At 38.7% G+C, this 14,896-nt stretch overlaps 1 pseudogene; it reads left to right on the forward strand.

Annotated features, from left to right (window-relative positions):
- Positions 1 to 1,014: 1,014 nt before the first annotated feature.
- LOC141945030 (poly(A) polymerase gamma-like) lies at positions 1,015 to 14,355 on the forward strand (annotated as a pseudogene).
- The last annotated feature ends 541 nt before the right edge of the window (positions 14,356 to 14,896 follow it).

Genomic DNA, 14,896 nt, shown 5'->3' on the forward strand with positions numbered 1-14,896 from the left:
GTGGTTTAATAATGATATATTGTACAATGTAAGATAAAAGTAGAAGGATGTATCAAGTGGGATTCTGCAGGAGTTTATCCTGGTTATTGCAGTAGTCAGCCTTTTCATTAGGGTACAAAATAAGACGCACCAGGAAAGAATACAGAGAATTTCAATGATGATGGAGAGGGCTGGTCTACTGTTTTAGATAGCAATTTTATTGATAGGTACCACTGAGAAAGCTATTGTACTTCATACCACACTTTTTTTTACGGATCAGAGTCCAACTGTCAGTAGGAAGATCAGCTGCATGTTACTGGTGGCAGAAAGGCAGGATTTGGGGCTACAGTAGGAGAAGAAATCATCAGAAAGAACTAAACAAGGTTTGATTTTTGAAATTGGCTGGACTCGGTCTCTCTTCACTGGGGAAGCTAAGAATGAGGTGAATCAAATGGAGTCGTTAAAGGTTATCTTTGAGAAAGTGCGGAGGATTTATTAAGTCCTAGACCCTGGAAAAGGGCAAAAGCAATCCTTATCTTTATAAAGGAAAAAAAAAAAGAGGACCAGGGCAATTACAGACCAGTCAGCCTTCCCAGAAAAAAAATACTGAAGAAACAATCAAATAATTTCTAAGGAAAAAAACCCCAACCCAAACCAAAACAGAAAGAACCCAAGAAAGTGTGAAACAACAAAAGTCTGTCAAAACCAATACCTTCAGGCTTGTAAAAATAAGAAAAAATTCAAAATAACTTGATAATATAGAGAAATGGTCTGATAAAGGTTGAATAAGGACAAATATGAGGTGCTGAACTTGTACAACAATAACTAGCTGAGCCAGTTCAGAATAAGCTGAGTATCAGATCTGCAAGAGAAGATCTGGGATCTTATTGAGCATCACTAGTGGAGGTACTTAAACACTGTCAAGCTATTGTGCAAAATACAAGCACCCATTGGGTGCATAAGAAGAAACATGCCTTGCAGGGTAAGCGAAGGCACCCTGGTGAAATCCTATGTCCGTTTTCAACACTACGCTTCATGAAGGATCAGACTGGAGAAAGGTAAGTGTAAGGCAACAAGAAAGACTGTGCTAGTGAAGATTTAATAAACTAGTGTTATTTCATCTGAAGAGAAAAGAAGGTAAAGGTGCTACATTGTAATTGCCTTCAAATTCAGAAGATGCTGCTGCAAAGATAGGGAATAATTTTTCTCTATGTCCAAGTGAATGAGACATGAAGTAATGAGCTAAACTCGAAGCAACTGATTTAGATTAGACCTTAAGAAAATGTTTCTAACAGTACGGGTAGTTCAGTGTGAGAACAGATTCTGTGCTCTCCTCAGACAATCTCCATAATTGGAAAGTTTTAAGAACAGGTTAGACTAATGTCTGCATGATCGCTGTATAGTTGGCTCAGTCCACAATCCTACTTCTCTTTGGGGAGAGCAGACTAGAAGTTGGAACAGCTACCTAGGATGTACCATTTTGGACTTTCATTCCAGTGATTTTTTCTGTGCATGTTCTGTCTTCTGTTGCTACCTCACTGTAATTTATATACAGCTAGTCTATGATAGTTTCATTAGAAGGGCAATGTAAATAAAAGTGGTGAGAAAAATATATTAATGTTTGTAAAGTACTTTATGAGCCTCAGCTGAAAGCCAGTATATAAGCACAAACATTATTATGGGAAATCAATGAATAAAGTAATAAAGTAAATTGAATAAAAAAATTTTAAAAACCCAAAGAAGTGCTATAATATGCACATGAAACCCATAAAATATATATTAACCTTAAATAGTAACAGCCCATTTTCAGGTTTTTTTAACTAAGTCTTTTTTTATTTACCAAATTTCAAACAATTAATCAGACCTATGTAATCAAAAAAAGTTTATTTCTTATTACCTATTCATATTGCAATCCTAGCATTTGAGATGATTACATACTATATATAAACACATACCTACTATGTAATCATTTAAAGTGCTGCGAACAGCATATAGGTAGTTCAAAATGAACACCATATGCACAGCACAAAACATTAATAACTTTCTAGAGTGTGTCACGTTATGAGAAACTCCCTGAAATGAATTTGACTTATTCATTAGTGAGATGAAGAAAACTGATTACACCCAGTGAACTATTTTCGACGTCGACGATGACTATTTTCAAATAAGGGATAATCTTACCCTCAAGATTTTGGGTTTTTTTCCTTGAAGAAAAAAACATGTTTTGAAGAAGAACATGTTTTTAAAGCAGCTGCAACCGATCAATCATGCTTGAATCCTATGGTACTATTTTTGTTGGTTTTACTTAATCAGTTAATTTTAAGATGACCTATTTCTACTTCATAGTAAATAAATATGAATTTCCTATTTCTGAAATGGGAGTTGCTTCTCTGGTAAATACCCAGCACTCTTTAGATACTTGAAGAAACAATAAAGATGCAGAAGAGTTAATTGAAGAATTTTTTTAGTTGGAAAATTAATGAATATTTCAGGCAACAGAGTTTGAAGGAAAAAGGATTATAGCTTTAAATGAGCAAATTCATTAATCAGAAAGAAGCTAGACAGACAGTCAACATTTCTTTGCTTATTAATGTTTACAGGATATACAAAAATACATAATAACACAAATAAAAATCCTGTGAACAGCCTGTTCTTTTCCTTTCATAGCCAGGTTATTCAAATTTGCACTTTGTCTAACACTAATCCTAACTGTAAGTGGAAACAGATCCAGATGCAGCAGCAATTTAAGAAGGATATCAGGAGGGGATCATTGAGGTAGTTTATGAAATGAATTAATGAGAGTTAATTATGTATTCTACATTTACAAGTCCTTTCATCTAAGTCTCTTGGAGCAATTTATAAACATCACTGCACTGCTGCAACAGAAGAAACAGATATTGCATAAAATTCTCAGGTGTTTGTAAGTCCTACTGATGCGGTGTAGTAACTAGGCATCTAATGACCAAGTCACCTTAGAAAAGAAGACTTTGAGACCTGAATTTTGATGTATTTATAAGCATTTAGATGCTTTCAATGCCTCCCAATTTTCTTTACTTTATTAAAGAAGATACAAGTACAAAGAGCTTGGTTCTGTTCTCTCACCCAGCTGGGAGCTGTTGGTACCAACAGAGCTTAAATCCATGATGTGCTGATTGTCTTCATAAAATAATGAGAAGGAAATGGAGACATCTCATACCTGCAGCATCTTACAGGATTTACATGGTCAGAATCAGGCCCAGAAATATGACGTAAGGGAAGTCACATAATTGTGACAGTATCAAGTCTATAACCATGCCTATACTTTTACCACAAAACTTTCCTCCTGCAGTCACAGATTAATAAAACCTAAGGTAGGACTTGGAGAAAAACAACAAACCAATTAGCTTTTAAGGATAAGTGAAGAAATCAGATACAAAATTTGGGCTATGTAGGCTTTTTCATGCAGAGAAACAACATGACTTGGAATACTTGATCATGTAAAAAGCCAAAAAGATTGAAGCAAAAGTAACGTGTTGCCAAGAAATAATACTGTTTGCAGTGGTATTGTAAAAGGAAGTGAAAAAAGGAGAAAAAGCCAGAATTATTTACTTTGGTTTCTAACCTTAATTCTGGTATAAATAAATTACAAAACATAAGAGAAATTGCATTATTTTGGTGGAGAGCGGGTCAAACAAACCATTTTACTTCCTTTTGTTTTCTTGTTTCTTAGATACTTCCTGGAGGACTTGAGAACAGTCAGAACTGTCATGAGATGGTCTTTCGCCCTCTTGCATGGGAAGAAACAGGTCAGTTGTATGTGTTCATCAAAGTTGAACAATTTTCTTTTAAATGAAAATTCTTCTATAAGCCCTGTGGCTGTGGCCTAAAACAAAGGCAGTGCCCCCAGTGAATGCCAGGGGAGGGCAGCCTGGAAGAGAGGTCTGTCAATATTCAGTGAAGGGAAAAAGGAGTAATCCCGGGGCAGATATGGAGCAAGGTTGTTTTGCATGTGTGTGGAAGCACTGACCAAACACAAACTGGTTACAGAGCTGTTAGGACTAGGTTCAAGAGCCATCGGCAAATGAAGAGGGGCTGGTGGAACAACGGGGAGCAAGGCATAGGCAGTGGATGCACTTCACAACACAAGCTCTGTAGCAGTTTATTTTACTGGTGAACTCTCCAAACGTAAGCCTGGATCTTGTTGACATTTGGATCTCAGCAGTTAGGAGTCCATATATGTTTTAGGACAATGACCCAGATACATGCTTCGCATGTAAAACAAACAATGGGAATTTTGATGATCCCACATCTGAGTGGTCGTTTTATCACAAGTCCTGAACCAACAGCTGTTACAACTGTCATCTGAAAGGTGAGTTTCTTCAACAGACATCATATCACCTGAGGGAAGAAAAGGAGAATTCTCCCCTGAATGAAGCACAAGGAGGATTCAAGGGGCTGTTTCTTGAGACTGTACAGAACCATGGACTGGATCACCACTTTTTGGTTAAAATTTCTTCAAAGTATCATAATCTCTTAAGTAGTGAAAGCAATGAATTGTGGGAGCACAGCTGGGCTCTCAGCTGATGGAAATACTAAGAGGGGGTCCATGCTGTCTGAGGAAGCTTCCTGAATGTCTGGGTTACTTAAAGTGAAATACAGTAAGACTTCTTGGCAGTATTTGGTGTTGGGCACTGATGTAGAGTACAGCTTCTCAGAACTGATGGTTTTATGGTTTCAAATAGTTCACTGGGATGCAATTTGGCTGGTTCAACAGATCTTGGCTCAGGACTTTACTGTGTTACATCATGTTTGTACCAGTTCTTGCTTTTTGGCATTTAGCTGTAGTTTCTGCCCTCTATCCGGTAAAGGATGGCAGGAAATTGTGAAGATTTAAGTGGTAATGAATCAGCATCATTGTTTGGAAGCTTGAAAGTTGCTGACCACTGCCTCAAACAAGATAGTGTCTTCAGGAGAGTCACTGGTTTTCAGACATCTTCACGTTTAGGCAGAAGACCAGATTCAGGCTGTCATTTGTCCTGTACGTTAGAGTGGATATGACCCTTGCACTGTTTAGGAAGAAATGTGGGGCAAGGGCCTTGGGACTTCTGCATTTCCTGATTTGCCTCATTGTGAGTCTGAATATTTCATCCTGATTCTGACATAGGTGTTGGTGGATTTCTTTATGATCCCCTGTGATAATCTATAAATGAGCATAAAATCATCTCGATCTGGCTCTGTTTTTACTGTCAGGTGAAAGGATCAGAATTAAATGTCTTAGCTAAGACCTCTTCTGGACTTGATTTATGCAGAGAACACAACCAAAATTGATTGAATATGACAGTGTTAATCTATTCTTCTGATGTTAGAACCTAATCCAAGACCCAGAATTATCTTTCAATCAGTATCAATGAAAAATGGGGGAATACACTGTGATTTCTTAAATGAAGATGCTATTTATCTGCATGTTCCTTTTGACTCAAATAATGTCCAAGCTCAAAAAACCCAGGAGGCTGTGCTTAATATATCTAAGTCAACTACACCACCATCCCTCTGAGGGAAGACAGTTTTACAGTTAAATCAGAAATTTTTTTATGAAGTATCAAACATCCCTGTCAATACACTTTGCCGAGCGCTTGCTTTAATTCCCAACAGAGTAAAATAAGGTGTTCCTATTTGATAATATTTGGATCAGACTTACAGTGAATCATAGTACTACAGCACAGCCTTTTTAAAAAAAAAAATTCTTTTATAATTCCCAGTTCCTTTGTAATGTTGACACAGCTACATCTATCCTGAATGCCTCTCAGATAGCCAAGTCCTCTGTCAGGACTCGGTATTTCTAGCACTCAGATGTGATGCTCTTGCTATTCTCCTGTTGCACCACATCCTAATGCAGATTTCCCAGTAAGAGGAAAAGAGGTGAGGAGAGCAGAACAGCCATGCTTTCTCTTACTGCGAGGCAGAACTGAAAAGTAAAGTATCATCCGTGGGCTGGAGGAAACAAATAGGCTTTACAAACATCAGGTTCATTCTGCAGGCTCCTTCCCTACCAATGCGACTGGAGAGTTGTCTTTAGTGTGGCACGGACTAGTGCACATCTGAAAGGTGATCATATACTTTTTTTTTTTTTTTTTTCTCCTTTGAGATCCACTCTATGGAAATAAAAACCCCTCTGGTTTTTCACTTCAGCGCGTTTACCGGTAGATGGTGCTAGCAATTGCTCTATTCACGGTGGTGCCATATGGTACTGACATTTGAAAAAAGCAACGTTTTATGACAGCAGCATGGATTACTTCTCCCTGTGAATCTATATTCTGTCAAAGAATTTACGTTAGGCCTTGCTGAAGCGCTGTCATTTTCATTTAAGCTACAGGTCCTCTGCAGCAGTCAGCGCCACAAAGGGTCTCACCTCGTCAACAACAATTTCACACAAGCGTGAGATTAGCAGAGAAACTGCTGAAACAAAAGGTACTTGTTAAATACAGCAAGGGTCAACTACAGAAGGTTGATGCTAGATGCTTCAAAAACGAGGCTTCAAGGTGCACGGAAGAAGTGCAAATTCTTATTAGGAGTGACTGCTGCCTGTGCTAACTCGTGTGCTCCACAAACCAGGAGTTTGGCAGCGGTGCTCGGCAGCTCCCGCGCTGTTCTTCAGTACAGGTGGAGCACGGACGAGGGACATATACTTAAATCAAAGTATAGGGCAGGAGCCTGCTGATCGTCAAGCTTCCTATTAATAGACCATATGTCTGGGAGGTGAGTTAAGAAGCCCAAAATCTCTCCCATAAATCAATAAGCTCAAAGCTCGCTGAGACAGGACCTTTCTGTGATGCACTAGGAAGGTGCTCAGCCAGGTCCTTATGTTAAATTCTCCTCAGTTTTAAGGTCCTAAAACAAACAAAGGAACCAAAGCTCATAGCCACGCTTCCACCAAAACCATGGAGCCACATTATTTCACTTACTGTGTAGGTGGAAGAAGGCAGTATAATGTACTGCCTGGGGAAACCTACACGTCAGGCTCCGAGGGCTGAGAAGCCAACAGACTGCAGAGCAGGGGAGAGGGAGGGCTAAGGAGATGATGAACTAAGATGGATTCTTCTTCTAGTAATGAGGTTTGAAAAGAAGTAGGCATTTAGCACCAGTCTATGTTCCCTAGTATGGTGTTGTATTATTCTGGTACCTACTGAAGCTGCATCTGGGCATATAAAATTCAGAAACATAGTAAGGGAATGGGGTCTTTGGAGACCTGAGTTTAGCAGAAAAGGTAGGAAAAGCTGTTGTTACCATTTTACAGGTGAAGTTTCAAAACTTAGATTGAGAGTTAGGTGGGAAGAAAGTTTTCCTAGATCTCAATTTTAGCACCTAAATCTAAATTATACATTTTTCTTTTCCTCTTGTAAGATAACCACAGCTCTATTCTCCAATTAATCAGAGACTTTTCAACAACTCTATCTTCATGAAAACCTGAAAATGTAATATGCAGTTTGCTGGCTTGATTTTTCAAACTGCATGGCATTCAGCAGTTCTCTGGCGTTTCTGGGATTATTAGCTGCCCGGCATTACACCAAGCTTCTTATTTAAGTTTCTGAAGTGTGAGGTTAGGATCCTAGTTTTAGACACAAATTTTTGCTTTGCAAATTGTGATCAGCAACTGTATAGACATTAAAAAAATAATTATCCTGACAAGGGAGTTCTCCTCCTGAGTTTTAACCCTGGCAAATTTTTAATTTTCTCTTTCCTCCCTCCCAGGGAAAGGATTCACTAAAGATACAAAGAACTGTAAAACTGTCAGATCAAATGCATGATATGTATAATTAATGGTGTAGAACAAAGTGATAAACTCTCCCCTAAAAATTCTAAATCCTTTTTTTTTTTTTTTTCTTGAAGTTGCCTCCTGCTTTCACCCTTCCAATTCCTGTAGGACTGTGTAATGTGGTTTAGATACAATCAGTTACTTCAGGGCAAGAAAACAGTGCCAGTGTTTCAGTTTTCATCTGAACAGAAACATTTTTGACCCTGGAAAGAATCACAGCTAGTGTGTGGCTTTCCTTTGGCCCGCATGTCCGCTTTCCTCTTTTCAAAAGCTACTTGTTCGAGATGTGTTGAACTGATGGTGGCTCTGCCATACCATATCAGAAAGGGCACACTGCATTGCATTCCTGCAATGCATCACGATGAAGTCAATCAAAAGTGAGGGGCTCATACGTACGGCACATTTGACAGGTACAACAGCAAATGTGGACATTATGTGTTCTTGAGGGATTGCTGAGAAAGCAAACTATGTTTCTGATGCCTACTTCAAAGCCATGTTATAAACGTTTCATCTTTAATTAGCAGGTATTCATATAGAGAATCAGGATACAGACTTTGCATAGTTGATGGTTATATTAATTTAGATTATTTTTTATCAAATCTTAATTGTTTTGGAAATCCTTGTTCACCAAGTTGCTTTGGTAGGCAAAGCGGAGTTTTTTTGATTCTTCTGGAGAGCTAGAAAAAGATTTAATTTAAGGGTCAGATAATCAGCTCCTACATGTAATTGCATGTGAAAGTACCACTGGACCTTTATACTTTTTTGGCTTCCTGCTGTTCTTAGCAACTTTCAATAAAATATAGTAAATAAAGGGGAAAACACACACAGAAAAATTATCACAAAGAAACTTGCAGAATAATATCCATCAGACTAATTACTTTAAAATCTTTAAAAATCAGCACTCAAGGAGTCAAGGTACCAAGCTCCATATGGGGAACCTTAAATTTGAAATGGTCTCTATCTGCTGAATAGTTTCATTCATACAACCCAAATGTGCCTTGCAGACAGCCCAGATGTAATAATGGAGATTCAAATGGAGAAGACAGACACAGGTTAAGGCCTGATAAATGAAGAAACATACAACCTGTAGAGGAAAATTCCAGTAGAAAGTACTTCATGTAGCCTACTAGAGCTTATTAAGTCTTTAATAATTATACTGTGGGCCTTTACCAGATCACAGAACGATTGAGGCTGGGAGGGACCTCTGGAGGTCATCTTGTCCAACCCCCCTGCTCAAGCAGGGCCACCTAGAGCTGGCTGCCCAGGACCATGTCCAGATAGCTTTTGAGTATCTCCAAAGATGGAGACTCCACAGCAGTCATGCTATGGTGAAACTTTTTGAACCTGGTATCAATCATATACTGAAGAAATACTCACTTTTTGCTGACATGAGAGCTGCCAAAACAGTCTAGTTAGTTGTATACAAGGGCACGGCCTGAGCAGAGCTCTCTGGCACAGTAATACAGCTGTGCCTTTGGGTATTCAGGTTCTGTTTAAAATGACTTTTAAAACTTGTCAGATAGTAATTGTTTAGAGGAATAAAATAAAGAAATCACAATTCTGCTCTTGATCTCCTTCCGGCAACAGAACATTTTGGCTTGTATTGCTGAGGGAAAATTGGAAAGTTTAAGAACTTAATTTTCAAATGAATAGTTTGAATTTTTCTTTTGGCATTGATACTAATATACGCACTATGTGTATGCCAAGTATCCTGCATGTCAGAATATCATCACTAATCTTGGGAAAGAGGGCTCCTTTTCAGAGAAGGACTCTAGGGAGTTAGCTGTCCTTTGAAAATTCTCTGTATTTCAGCAGGGTTGGGTATGATATAGAAGGCTGACAATGACAGAAGCAATTCTAAAGTATCTAAAGTATTAATTACCTGTCTGGACTATAGGACCCAAACTCTTGGAAGAAGAAGCACTGTCCCTTCTGTGAAGTATGACTGACAAAAGTTCTTGACCTTGGGAAAGATCTGAAGTGAGTTATGTAAAGCAGATGCCATTGGCATCGCTTCCTTTCTTACATGGCCTAATTGCATGGTCGAGGCTGACCTAGTGTTAGGTAAAGCTGAAGAACAGTTGTTAAACAGTGCTTGATGTTCAGTATTTGCTGAATATGTTTAGTGTTTCTGTTGGGTAGTTAATGTACAAAAGTAGGGTATGTGAGCCAAAGGGAATGTTTTCTGATGCTTGACTCAGGGACAGTAAGGAAGTCGGAGAAAGTCCACTCTACTCTTAAAATCTCAGTTCTTGCACTGTCCTTTTGAAATCCAAGCAGGTTTTGCTAACCCGCTGCGTTTAATCTCAATATCTACTCTGTTATTAAAGCACTGATTTGTTCTTTCTTCTGTACTGAAAATTACACTGTTCTCATGGAAACTGCCATCGCTCCTGCAGAAGACTATATCTAGGCTTCTAAACCTATATAAGTGGACATTAATGGCATTATACAAATTCATGTAAAATAAACAGGAATGCTTGAAAAAAACATCTGCTTTCACAGGCTTGTATTAGAGCCGGTATACAGAGAGCCTGGATTTGTGTGGCTGAGGAGACATGTTTTACCTATGTTTTCTGAGGCAAGTGTGCAATATAGCCTTATTTCTGCCAGAATATTTGTCATTGATTTATGGAAACGAGGGCAGAGCGAGATCTGGAAAAGCATTTTTTAAATGGCTGTAATTCAAGCATCTGAAAAAATACATCCAGGTTCCTTCTATAGTCTATTATTTGTGTGTTTTCTTTTTAGTTCTTTCTTGAATGAGCTACTAATTTTTTTCTGTGGTAAGGCTACTATTTCACCATAACTCTGTACATGAAAAAGTACTTAGAAATATCTGCTCTGAATTTGTTTTTCATTTAATTAACAATTGAATGTTTCTTTTTTTTTTTTTTTGCTGTGAACATAGCAACTTGAATTGACCTCATTTATTCTATTAAAAAATGTAAGTATTATAATTACACCACTGCCTTCCTCCTCAGATCATTTTAAGACATCATAGTTTCAATTTGTATAGCCTCTCCTCATACTGCACATATTGCTAATCTGGGGTTCCAGTTTATTAACATCTGTACCACTTTACAGTGCTACAGGATGCTATTAGACAACCAGGTTAAAACAACAGAATTCAGCAGACAGTTTTCCATTTCCTTACCCTTAGAAACAGGGCGCCAGCTACCAGGGAGACATATTCCTCCTCATTCTTTCAGACTCTAAGTCTTTTATATTTGGTACTTCATCTTTATTCCAGACACCAGTATAGCAGACGAGCAAAGTAATTGTAAACTCTTTTCATACAGGGCTTATCTTCCCTACTTGATGTCTGCAGTTTATATCATACATCAATTTGTGGTCATGATAGTACAATGTACAAAACAACAGTTTTCCACTGAAAGAAAGTAATTCTTGGCTTGATTCACAGCAGAGCTCAAGCACACCTCTTAGGGTCATAAGCTATAGGCACCCCATGTCTGACAGGACATTGTTTTGCCCTTTCTGCATTTTGGGGGGTGCTATGTACCAGGCAGGGGTTCAGAACGGGGGCCTGGGGAGTCCCCATCTTGCAGTGGCACTGGGCCACTTGTGTGCACTGGCAGCGTGCAAAGGGTTACAGCTATCAGGGACAGTAACCTGTTCACTCAGCTGGCAGCTGAGCCCAGCCAGCATCTGCTCCGCTCGTCCTGGCAAATGCACTGAACTCTTCACAGCAAGTTCATCAATTACTACAGAAGAGCTTAAGAGCCCTTCTTCCGCCTAGTTCCTTCATCATCCTCATCCCAGAGTGCCTTTTAGCTACAATGCCTGGAAATTTAGACAAGTAGTTTCACATCTTGTAGGAGATGAGACTGAAGATTTATAGTGTGAGCTATCAAATGATGAAAGAGGTGGTAGTGGTTTCTCCTCCTGCTATTTTGTGAAATCTAATCTTACACTTTGAGAGCAGTCTGTTTTGTTCCAGATCAACCAAAATATTTTGTGTGCAAATGACCTTTTTGCTTAAGCAAGGAAAATGGATCAAATATATTTGTTTTGGATTGAACTGTTTTAATTTTTGATTCAGTTTTTGAACTAACCTTGTGGTACCGAGGTCAAAATATTAAGTGGTGTAGTAAAGAAGGTTATTCTGAAGTTACAATTCATGCCTGATACACATGGCTTGGTACCAAATACTGGTATGACACATGGAGTGTTAGTAACTGGACACCTTTCTAGTGACTTGCTGAGCCATTAATTCCATGTTCATGTATGGGTTTCCTAATGCATTAGGAGCTGGCTTTGTTCCTTGTCACATATTTTTTAGGTGCATGATGAAATTAGAGATCTAACAAAAGAGCATGAGAATGTATTTTTGAATATCAGAAAATACAGCTGCAGTAGCAAGCCTTTCTGGGACTATTTATGTACAGTTAAGATTTGCACCCTGTATGTGTTCTGCTGTGATTGCTTGTAGAGAAAAAGTATATTTTTATACATAATGCAGCAGTGCACAGTTCATACAAGCAGAAATGCTGGACATTAAACCATGAAAGAAAGTATTTCTTTACCCTATTCTCAGTGGTGTGCTGGGAATATATGGTTTTCTAAATTATACCTGGACATCTCCAATATGTACATTATTAGATGGTTCATATAGAACTTCACTGGCTGTGCAAAAACCCAGGATGTATTATTACAAATGCAGCTTCAGTGAACTTTTTTTAAAACAGCAACATAGTTTTATGCTGCATTATTTTAAATTTATTTTCTGTTTTCAGTATAAATAATAATAATAATAATGAAAATGGTGTTTTCTTTAATATCACTTTTCTTTTCTTAGCTTCTTCTTTCAGACAAACAACCAAGCCAGAATCATGGGAACAGGAGTAAACAAATTATTTTAAAAAATACTCCTTTCTTGTAAGCACTCTGGTTAGCTATGTACAATACCTTCAGCAGGTTTTCATAGAAGGAAAGTAGATGATACATTTGCCTGCAGAATTATTTTTTTTCTCAAAATGAGTGCCTTTTTTCAATGAAGATAAGTGAGTTTAAAAAAATGTTTAATTTCTTTCTTTTTCCCAGTATTGATTTAAGAAAAGAAAGACTTGTTACAAAATAAATGCGAATGGTTGGAAAAAAAAGTATCCCAATATGCTGCCATAGAACTAAAATGCATTATCAAGTGATAAATGCATGAGATTTTTTTTATCTCTCACTCTCCCCCCGCCTCCCTCATCACAATTAACTAGTTATGATGCATGTCAGATTGACAGCACTGGAGACAAAATGTAATACTGCATGGGCCAAACCAGTATTAGATACCTGCCTGTTGAGATGCTTCAACTAGAAACAGAAGTAATCACTTTGGAAGTATGTCATCTCAAATCATTGATCAGACCCACACGGCCCATGACTTCCCTTCCAAGTTGTCCAGCACAGACACCTTTCTATCAGGTACTACACCTGCTGCCATCAAAGGTTTTGTGACGTGAATATATTTTTACTTACAACTGAGCGGAGCTAAACTCCTTTTTTCTAAATTTAATTTCTCTTCCTACTTCTATTTTTCCATCTTAACATAGAATTAGAGCATAATAATTACAAAAATACCCACGGCTGTCTATAGCTCTCTAGCTATAGGACAGATGAGACTGCATCCATACTCAGAAGCTAGTTGAAGCAATGAAGCCATCTGGGGTATTGAAAGATGGGGAAGAGCTGAATCACAGGCTGGTTGTTCTTGGTAAACTGAATAACTTAGTCAACGAATGGATTTCAGAACTTGGTGAGAGCAAGAATCTTCCCCCTACAGCAGTAGCTAATGTTGGTGGCAAAATATTTACATTTGGATCTTACTGGCTTAGAGTACACACTAAAGGCAGTTGAAGATGCGTATGTACCAGTTGTCAAGTTTGAGTTTGATGGTGTTGAGATTGATCTGGTGTTTGCAAGACCATCTGTGCAAACTGTTTCTGATCGTCTTGATCTTGGAGATGACTGGCATCTGAGAAGCCTGGATACAAGATGTATATGGAGCTTAGTTGATTTGAATGACAAATTGTAAGCTATTGACCCAGCATAGCATAAAACGGACATGTACCTGTTACTAGGAACTTCTGTACTTCAACTTTTTTCTTAGAGTTACTGATGAAATGCTACATCTAGTGCCAAATGAAGAGAACTTCTGGCTCACGCTCCGTGCAATTAAACTGTGGGCAAAACGACATGGCATTTACTCTAACCTGCTGGTATTTCTTGGTGGGGTTCCCTGGACAATGCTAGTAGCAAGAACATGTCCACTCTATTCAAATGCTTTGACTTCTGCTCTTGTGAACAAGTTCTTGTTTTTTTTCAACATGGTGAACGCCTCAGACCGATACCGTGTAATGCAGATCCTCGCCCCAGCCTCTCCACAGCAGAACTCTACACACGAGGGGCAGCTCTGGTGGCAGCCAGCTGGGTGTCCTCATGTCCCAATGGCATCCCGAACTCCTCCACTGCGACTGCGTGGAGGTGACCTGGCGTGGGAGGACAAGGAGGAGAGACCTTCTGCTTTTCCAAGACGCCCTTGCTATTGCCAAGCGCAGATGTGGCACTTGTGATGGAGCGATCCCCAGTGCTGCCCAGCGCTGCAAATAAATAATCCCTGCTTAACAGTTATACTCAATTCTGACTGTTGAGTGAAGCTCTTTGTTTCAACACTAACAGGGCATACAATCTGCTGGAAGTTTTCCAATTGTTCACTTCGTTTTGCTTCCACTGACGGTCTCTCTCCTATCAATATGGGCTGTTAGGCAATGCAAGCGTGCTGTTTCAACGGGTCTGTGATAAGAGTTACGATGTGCGGTCCTGATTTTTAGAAAGGACAGCTGTCTTTAATTTTAACTGAGGTCTGTGGGTGCTACAGAAAATCAGACCCTGCTCAAGCTCAGAAGAGAAAGCAAAGTGCTATTTGGACCTTTCACTCTTTCTTGAGTATTTGCATGGATTCTATGACTCAGGTCAATGCAACCTTTCCTACCATCTTTTTTTTTCTCTACTTAAAAACAGTCTTTTTAGAACAGTGGGCTTTTTCCTTAGAAAATAACTGTCTTTGTTCCACAAATGTGTTTGCACAGCCATCACTGCTGCACTGGACTAGAT

This window comes from Strix uralensis, chromosome 6 (assembly GCF_047716275.1).
Source record: "Strix uralensis isolate ZFMK-TIS-50842 chromosome 6, bStrUra1, whole genome shotgun sequence".
NCBI lineage: Eukaryota > Metazoa > Chordata > Aves > Strigiformes > Strigidae > Strix > Strix uralensis.